Raw genomic sequence first — 10,469 nt, forward strand, 5'->3', positions numbered from 1 at the left:
ATTCACTGTTCTTTTAGTAAATTTAATGCTTTTCATCGTGCATTGTTTAGAAGTTTAAGCTCTCTAACCGAATAAGTTATCATTTAAAAGAAAGTTAAATATAAAATATATGTAGTTTTTCATATCAGTTTATTGTTCAGGAAAACATGGAATGCCTAAACACATATCGAGAAAAATGAATGAATATACAAAACTGTTTAACAACAAAGTCTGAAAGTTAATACAATAAACCCTCGCAACGGACGATAATTTAAAAATTCAGAAATGACGAACAACATTCACTGAATTACCCTTTTTTTCCGTACAGGATGACGTAATCGCCGCAGTCTGATTATGATTTTCCATCAATTAAAATGTTTTCACAAAAAATCAAAGTGTCAAGGAACCAGGATTTGCTTAACAATCACCTTCCATCAGTCTGTCAAGCGTTGTCAGATATCGGTAATAGTCATCTGAACCTCCAGAAAGGATATTCGAAAGTTCTTTACACGCTGAATAAGCTCGGTCAGAATTTCCACTGCAATATACGACACAGCAAAATTTAAAGCTCTTCTCCCCATAGTTAGGTGAAAAAACATACATTATATTTCATAGGACAGCACTTTTTCATAACATTTTACCAAACTTCCGCGACTATAGTAAATCTTTCATGTTTAACGGACAATTGGATTTAGGACAGACCTTGCAGACCATTAAAGTGAGGTTCTACTGTATTTAAATTCATTGCTGCTGAATGGAAGCGCGGAGATAAAACAGCGATTTTTCATTCCACTTTTTTCTTGCCAGACTATTGTATTGTTTTGTTTTGGGTAAAACAAAAAAATACATATAAGTATATATATACAGTATACTTGTATTGTTGCTAGTTGTTATATTTAAACCACATTTTACAGTAATTAATCATTATTAGTGGTCTTCAAAAGAGGTTGTTTCTGAATAATCCGAATGATTAAATTTTTAATGGGGATATAAAATTAAGATACAGGAAACAATGTAATTCAACTGTGACGGTGTATCAGCTGGATTACAGTCATTATAGAATCATAGGTGAAAACATCCGCGAAACGTATGATTTTTTGACGCTATTAGTAATAAATAGATTCTAAAGTGCTTTCTTTTCAAGTATTTAGCCAATTATTGTGAATCAATCAATTAAAAAATGTCTCGTTTACTACATTGGACAGAATTTGAAGTTAACAGGTTTAATTTAAAGAAAATTATGGTTATCAAATACAAGAATCCGTAAAGATATTAATTTTTATATAAATTTAGAGAAAGAATTTAGAAAGAAATCTACCATGTATATTATACGTTACTCTTAAGCTAATTTCAAATCATTTTCAGGTACAGCAAAACTCTCATAAACACCAAATAAATTTTCAGGAATTAAAATATGAAAGCAATTATACACTAGTCGCTTTCGACACATTCAGAGATGTATTTCTGGAACAGTGGCCTCTGTACTTCTGATTCAGCATGTGATCTTTCTCATTCCAAATGGCTGAGAAATTGAAATTTTCGAAATTTAGTGTCCATACTAAACAGTGATCAAACCGAAAAAAATATAACTGTCCCTAGTGTTAATCAATAGTTACGTTTCTTAAAGCATTACTAGTTAGCTCAGTGATTCTACCTAATACATATCAAGTGTTGCCATTTATCAACAGTTACACAAATACTGCCATAAATAATCTGTTAGTTAAGCGATCTTGTTAAAGTTTAATCGTAAATTTTATGATAATTTTGCTGATATTAGAAAAAAAATATATATATGGCGGACTTTTAGCATTCATAGAAGCTTTGATACATGTCTTGTTAAAAGCTGGCGTTAAGTGTTGATTGTAGGCCTATAAAGAATTAGGCGACCATAGATTTAGTTAGCATTTGTATCATGGCGCAAAATCGAAAGGCAAAACAAATTGCTGTTGTTATCTGGCAGATTGGTTTCGATGCAAATTGATATATCATCGTTTAAACTAGCTATTGAATTACGTAAAAAAAGTTTTAAAAAAGAAAAGAAAAAAAGAATATTTTGCTGTTGTTTAAAGACGCCGTTCACCAATTGAATGTTTTTTTAAATATTCCTATTACATAAATGTTACATATAAATTAAATGAAAATGTTTGATTATGCTATGCATTTTCTTAAGTACCAATGAATAATAATATATTAACTTTATCGTAAATGCAATTATTAATGAACAAGCTAATTATAATGAAAATAAAATATTTTCGCTTATCATTTCAACATTTATAATTATCGAGTGTAAACCTCTACTTATAAGGTTGTCTTTTATTATTTATATACAAGTAGTGTGAAACAAACGAAAGTACGCTTACGCCGAGGTTTACAAATAATGGGAAAAGGTTTTCTGCAGCCCAAGAAATGCAGCATTTTAACGTTTCTCATGTTCTCGGATCATGGTGACGAAGATTGCGTTGTAGCAGTTAACGATTCAATCCAGTCACTCGATGCCGGTCGGGTATTGGAAGAATTAGAATCTTTAATTTCTCAAAAGATGATAGCATAGGTTCTGTGTTCCTGATATAATAAGGGAACCAAAGGGAAGAGCTGGATTAAACCAGTACAGTTCCGCAATCATGATGATAATGATGATGCTGATTGAAGGGTGTTTTCTTAAAGGTTAACTGAATTCAGAAAAGTATTTAAATGCGATGGTTATTTGCGATCCCCTTATATTAATCTTCTGCTGAATATAAAATAGAATTTCAATGCTCGTTTAATACTTCGTAGCCACATGCTGATTTTTCGTGGAACACCGAATTAGAAGAGAGGCGTATTTCACGAAGATCAGAGAAAATGTTGGTTCCGTAAGTTTTAACGATTCCGATATGATGAATAGTAGAGTAGTAGCCTTCAGCACAAATAAATTTCAATGATGTTATCTGATTAAGCTGATTCAACTGTTAAGCTGATTCTAAGCTTCTTTCTTTTGTTTACCAAAAGGTTACCAAACAATCAATTTTGGGTTCTCCGAGCTGCAGCTCTACACCTATAGTATATATTTGTAAACTGCGTGTGTTTTCTCAGGTCGGTCTATCTGTTTTGCCGGACGAAAAGCCTTCGCCCAAAACCGACCAACTCGGCCACGGTGGGTGTGAACAATGTCCATAAAGACTCCTTGGTGATTAACGGAATTTGAACTCAGGCCTTAACACAGGGTGTGTGTGTGAGAGGACAGTGATTATAACTACAGTGCTACCCGTAAAGGCTTATCAAAGGGGTATATCGACTTTGTCCATGCAATTTCAGGAGCACACAGAATATCCAATGTGTAATGTTTGATCAGTAATGCCAGTGTCTTATACAATCCAAGACAGAGGAGTAGCAAAGTTATTGGCGCCCAAGGACAATACAATATATTTTCCCAATATATAAATTTTCTACAAATGGCGCGCCCCCACAGAGCAGCTGTCGGCGGAAAATTCCCCCTACTGCCCCAATGAACTAACGATGGTATAAAGTAAAATTCCATTATATAGAACTTATCGGGTGCCGGAATTATTTCGGTGTGCTAAATTTTCGTTGTAATTAATATCGCTGATAATTATTTCAAAAGAATCATTTGTATAAATAAATTCTGCTGAACTTTTCTAATATATGTAAAGAGTAACGCCTACATTATTTTACTTAAATATAGAGTTTAAAATCAATAAAAATTAAAAAGAATGACAAAATACATACACTAAAATTAAAAATAGTTTTTTTTTTTTTTTTCAGGGGCGTATCATTTTTAAATCATATTTTATAAGAAATACCACACATTCAGTGGATATAACTTATGACTTTTCACATACGAGAATTTTGTTTTTAATGCTTAATTTACTTCTCGCATTAATATGCAAATTCAACTTTAATGTAATCGAAAATATGGTTACTGCAGTGATAAAAAAAATGATCTTCAGAAAGGTGGAAAACATAGTAAGGACGTGATTTTTATTATTATTATTATTTATTATTATTTTTTTCAAGCTAATACTTCCACAACTGTATTTATCATATCGGCTATACAGTGCCATACCTAACTTTCCAACGAAGTTTTTCCTTTCGTTGTAAAGTTGAGCATATAAGTGGACCTTGAAAATAATTCGTTGTACTAAATTTTTCCTCAAAACTATTTCGTTCAAACGAAATTCAAAAAGCACTAAGTTTGACTGGGCCTATGAATATATTCGTTATAGTGAAATTTTCGTTAAAACAGTATTCGTTGTAATGGGATATTTTTTATTTTTTATTTTTTTGCTGAATAAACTTTTCTATGATAGCCGATACAATGAAATTCCATTAATGGACTTTCACTGTATAATAATTATTGATGAGTATGGTCTATATAGCAATTCAAAATAACGATCATTAATAATTTTACATCAGTTTAATAAAGTTAAATTAAAATTTAGATGTTATAACGATTGAAATATAGAATTATAATAAATATGAAGCTTGAGGATATAATGAGTACTAACTGCACTAGGAATAATATTTTTCAAATGTGTTTCGCAAATATGGTACTGTTCTTTTATTTTGTCTGTTTTGTAAACTCTTCTGATCCTAAATGGTCATAACAAGGTATAAACAGAAAATTTATAAAATTTATTTATTTTTAAATCTGCGCATCTTAATTCTAACCAAAGGACAGTAAACTTCATGCATCTTGGTGCGTGAACAGTAGCAAACCACTAGTTCGCTATAATGCCACTAGCGGAGCCCCGATCACTTTGAAAGACTTCGAGGGTTCGAAAATTTCGCCAGGAAACCAGAATTTAGATTGACGCCTCTGGAAAAGTCCTTTGATAAAATTCTGAAGTTATTTTCCATATAAAACTTTTTAGGTACATTTAAATATTTCGTTATAGTGAATATGGAAAGAAACAGAAATATGTGGATTTACCTTTGGCAACGTTCGTACGCAACTTACCACATCGCTGTATTTATTTCATTACCTACTACTGTTTGATTGCAAAAGTGATTTGATTTCAATCTAATCGTTTTTGCAATCAAAAACGGCGTTGGGGGGGGGGGGCGGTTTCACTGTCGACTAGAGCAAAGATATTGTATGTATTCTAGCCAATTCTAAGAGGGCGTAAGTTTCATAGGTAACTGCTGATCAGCCCAAAGAGGTTATTTAGAGGCAATCGAAGAGACGATTGTTTATTGAGAAGTTATGGCTAAATTCAGGAAATTGTTGCTCTTGTTTTCTACCCACTGTTTTCAACTAGTATTGTGGCTAGAAGCAAGTTTGGTAAAGACAAAGTACTCACTTTGTTGATGAAACTCCGACATCTATAGTGTTTAAAATTATTATTGCACGTTATCTTTAAATAAAATAATGTAAACAGATATGGAATGGAGTGGGTAATCATAATACGAATAGGATCTACAACAATAATTACGATAGAGCATTATCAATGCATCGTCAGTTTAATAATGTCAAATAGACAACATCATCATTTCAAAAGAAAAACAGTACACAAAGGCGTTATCTGGGCTAGTCCGAACACGCCTAATAACTCAACAATACGCATATAATTTATAAACCTATTAAAGATAAATCACTTTTATTAAAAACCACTTGGCAACTTATGCATAATTAATAAATATATACGCACACACACCATACTATTTACATCATCTGTTAATCACGTTTAAACTTTTCCCTCTTACGTATAAATTCTTTGCAAAATATAATAAAACAAAACAATCATTAAAAACCCCTAAAAACCTTAAAAACAATCTTTGAAACTCATGACACGTTAAATATACAGTACCTTCTGACAGGTTTTCTTCATTTCTTGCTATTTATGCACTTTTTAACGTGATTTTTCTATAACGAAATTCGCTATAAAACGAGTATTTTAGTCTTATTTTATCAGCTCTTATTACAGTGGACTTGCACTGTATATGGGGTGCAGTTGTATATCAGATGATACGGTATACTTTGTTGTCTTCTGTATGGCTGTAGATGGTAGAGGATGCTTTCTTACAAGATCAGCAGTGTATACTAAGAATATCATGGCTTTTTTCCGTAGGCGGGGGAGAGATTTCGCTCTCCATCCTTAGCTAAAATAGGGGATAATCTACCTAGTTCTAAACTGATCCACACCTAAAGGGCTTACTTGCAAATCCAAAAGACTATTGTTTATTCAATTTCTTTTGCTAAGTGCAAGCAGCTGATGTGCCTGGCTTTCACTATATCCGCCCTGGTCACAGATGACTTTCATATAGACATCTGTGACCAGGGGTTAGTTTAGAAACGACAGAGCATCCACTTTCCTAATGACACTTCGACATCTATATTTATTATGTACGACATCTATATTGTTAAAAAATTGTTACAACTCATCTTTAAATACAATAATGTCATTTTATACAATTATCTTGGTTTTTTAAAAAAAAAATATTTTACAATTGGCCAAAGCCGTTGCTTTTACTTTTCCATCCAACCAGAATTCTGTCCATTATATCAAAATCAGATCTTAATCTGAGAGAACAGAAAGATTTAATATTTACTATATCAACTCGACCTCAGTAAGTTATCTTCTTTCATTTTAACCTTTCACTTTGCATTCCACTTCTGTCGGGTCAGCCATGAAATATACGTATGCCTTATAATTTTAACCCTTATCTTATATACTGGCTTTTCAAACCTTCCATGTGCTGCGTATATTTCATGTCAGAAACAAGAGGCCTTACTTCTTGCTGTTTTTTTCCTTTGATTTCGGCCGGTGGCCCTTGAAGGAGGCGTTGAAATCATAGGATACACAGCATTAAGTACTTCTGATTACTTCTTTTTTCTCCGTATTTCAGTTCTGTTAGCTCTTTGTCTTTACCTATTCTATTCCCTTGATTTCTACCTACAAACTTATATATATATATATATGGCTACTACGACTGGTTTGTGATCTTTAGGAAAGGAAACATTTACCTTTCCTACCACCGTTGGTAGTTTTTCGCTTCTGCTATTATTACTACTACTACCAGAGATATTTGCATGAACTACAAAGAGGACGCTGTTAGCGCGCAGATAATGGGTAGCAGGTTAAGACAATGTTTTGTTGCTGACTGCATAAATAAGATGAAACTTTATTTTCGACGGCATAGTGGCATTGTTCCCATGTTAGTGCGAAGATGAGGAACACGAAGGAGACTATGTGAGAACACAAGGGAACAAATATTTTTAGACCTGTTTTGTCTGTTACTGTGTTATTGTTTTAAGGCGATAAAATATTTCCCCCAAAAAAATTAATCAAAATTAATTAAAAAAGTAATCATTACTTTTCAGTGACACTAATAATAGTTTATCTGACTGAGAAAACGGAAAATAAGTAAAAAGTTAGTGAAAAAACAAAATTACTTGAATTAAGAATACTTTTTTTCAGATATTTAGCAAAAATTTAAAACAAAAAGCATCTCAAATATTAAATTGTATTCGCAATCAGCTTTAACCAGCAATCCATTAACACAAGCTAAACCTCAATTTTCAAACACGTTAGTTATTTGAAAGTTGAGTTGAGTTGAGTTGCTTTTTAATTAAACGAAACAACCATTGTAGTGATCAACTTAATTTTCCCAAAACAAGGGAACTATAATTTTATAACAAAGTCATGATCACTTAAGTGCTTTAAAATAAGAGTTCCTACACTTAATCTAACCTTATATATAAATGTAATTTAATAGTTTACGTATTTCAATGAGTGAACGGCGTCAGTAGCATATAGACGTTTTCTGGGTGCCTTGTCAATGTGTACAAGATTAATGTCAATTTTCTGCCTGCTACTTATTTCTTCGAAAATGAATATATATCATCACTCATCTGTGAAATTACTGTATAATCTTCAATGGTAGTTTTCAAAACGTTTCAGCTGACACGTTCATTTATTTTTATTTATTTTTACGATAGAATATGTTGATTAAACAAATCTCTTGTACACAGTGTATACTAAACTGCGATCGATTATTATCTACGACTTTATTATTATGAACTGTGTGGTTGTGTGAAATGTATTGTTAAAATATTCAGAAATAAAGAGCACATTTTTTTATTGTTCTCTCTTTACTGTATGCATCGGATGTTTGTTTATTTACAGAGTAAACAATTATGTTTATAATTTGGAACATTTTCATTTATAGACAACCCATTAAATGTAGAATATACAGAGAATTGCACAAAAGATCAGGAACAGAGAAGGATACCTGTATATTCACCCCTCAAGTTGATCAGTGTTCATTTCTGCTTGCAAATATAAGCAAGACTTTTGTGGAATATACTGTATGACTGTATTCTACAGAATAATATTAGAGAGGCAACAAGAGGAACCAACACTCTTGTTCTTGTTACCAGCACCGATTCTTCATGTATTAAAAATATGTAGGTGAACACAAATGTACTGTGGAATTTAATTAAAGACATAACTACTGTCAATGGTAAAGGTAGTAGATTAGTGTGCATGTTCTGTTGTTGTGTCTGGCCGCTCGACTACCCAGAAGCATCAGTCACCTGGACAGATGATTCTGGGTATATGTCCACACCCCAGGAAGGTTTAATCCTTACAGTGGTTGCAGACAATGAATACAAAATCATCACAAAATACGCCCAGGACCTCATTGCGAGAAGAGGAATCCGATACGCGCTGACAAACTAGCAAGTGACTGAAACCAGTTGCACTTTCCATGCCACTGTTCCTCTAACAGAAAATGACCATTAACCAGAATGGGACATTCTTCGAAGAATGATTACAGCTCTGCACAATGCCTACAACCCAGATTGGATCTCAAACCCCAAAACCGTCAAAGAAAACCAAACTTAACCCAATCAACAACCTGGATGGGATATTCACCGAAAAGAAAGATGGAATCCCTTGACAAGACTACAACTTGGAATGGATCCTGAACTCCTAAAAGGGAAAACTTTACCGAACTTGACCCAACTACTGGATTCCTACAACAGACTCGACTCTGACTCAGATAGCAGCTCTGCTGCACATGCATCATCAGATATCCATCATAGTGACCACTATCTGGGACTGACCTTCTGGACAGGACATTGTCCTACCTTTGGCCAGATCATGATACTGATGTAACCGGACTTAAGGGAAACGCATCGGATTCGACCAACTGCAGCCTTGCTGCCTATGCGGTATTTGGCGATCAGTATCCTGCTCCCTGCTGGGTACCTTATTCCCCTTCCCTGGCAGGAGGAGGAGCCAGACTCCTGCCCTTTCCGCACTATTTTCTTTCTGGTGGAGCATGGACCTGCCCCACTGTCACTGACTGGGAGCATCTTCTGTATCGCACCTCATTTTCCATTCTTCTGATTTTCCTCCACCAGCCTTCAGTATCCTTCCCCCGACTCTGCCCATACACTACCGTACGCCCTACACGTCAAAATTTAACCGTGAAAATTGAACCTCACCCATTGTCTTTCGGACTCTAACCAAGCGGACTTTTTTTTTTTTTTTAGGTCCTAGTCACTGAAATCTCAGGAAATTAGGTTGCAGGACCTGCCCGAGTATATATAAGTTACTGGGTTCCTGGTCTGCCTCCACGGTGCGTAAGTGGGGCAACGTTGAGCCCCAACAGGGGTCCAGCGGTTAAACAATCAGAAGAACAACGGTACACACCAGTAAACGATCCAGGGCCAACACACTTTTAAATCTCTGGCATTTACAGAGTACTGTAACACACCACAATGTAAACAACGCGGAGATGGGGGGAACCCCTGGTGCCGCTTGATCCCAAATAAACTTACACACAGGAAGGTGAGCCAGTCCCAGTATAGCACAAGCCGTCTCAGAAGAGACTCTGGCCCACCGGGTGTTGCCAGAAGGTAGGCCAGGATCCTCTAGGGGCCCATTCCAGAGGGAAAAAATAATAAAAAAATAAACACTCACCCGTGGTGTATGTAAAAAAAAAAAAACAAGAAAGCCAACAGCACAATGAGCATCTCGTACTGCAGGATGAATATTGCTATCTTGCCTTTACTGAGTTTCGAAACCAGTTTTTCAAATTAGACGAGCCAACGTCAAACAGACACATAACAGACAGAGGACAATTAATTTACAGATGACAATAAGGACAATTAATTTCTCCAGTAACCTACCACGAATTGCTGACTCTTTCCTATGGAATTAGTCTTCCGTGCCCCATACAGTTCTAACTTGATGGGTTTATTATAGTTGGATTACAGAGTAGAGCCTCATGCTTATCTGCTGGTATATTTCCACTGGAAGCAAACCTGCAGAGTTTCATTCAAAGAACAAATGCATTCAAAGACTAAAATATTAACAGTAGCCCCAGGCAGAAGCGAAAGCGATTCTTGCGCTGCTTCTATTGTAATGAGCAGCAGCTTTGAGAGCAAGTTGCAGGGTATGTTTCAAGCACTGTTGGGAGTCATCATGGAACAAGTAAATACATGGGCTGTTTTAGAGTAAGGACAGGTGCATGTATATTTG

The sequence above is a fragment of the Mastigoproctus giganteus genome, chromosome 6 (genome assembly GCF_048544385.1).
Source record: "Mastigoproctus giganteus isolate SK-2022 chromosome 6, ASM4854438v1, whole genome shotgun sequence".
Classification (NCBI taxonomy): Eukaryota; Metazoa; Arthropoda; class Arachnida; order Uropygi; family Thelyphonidae; genus Mastigoproctus; species Mastigoproctus giganteus.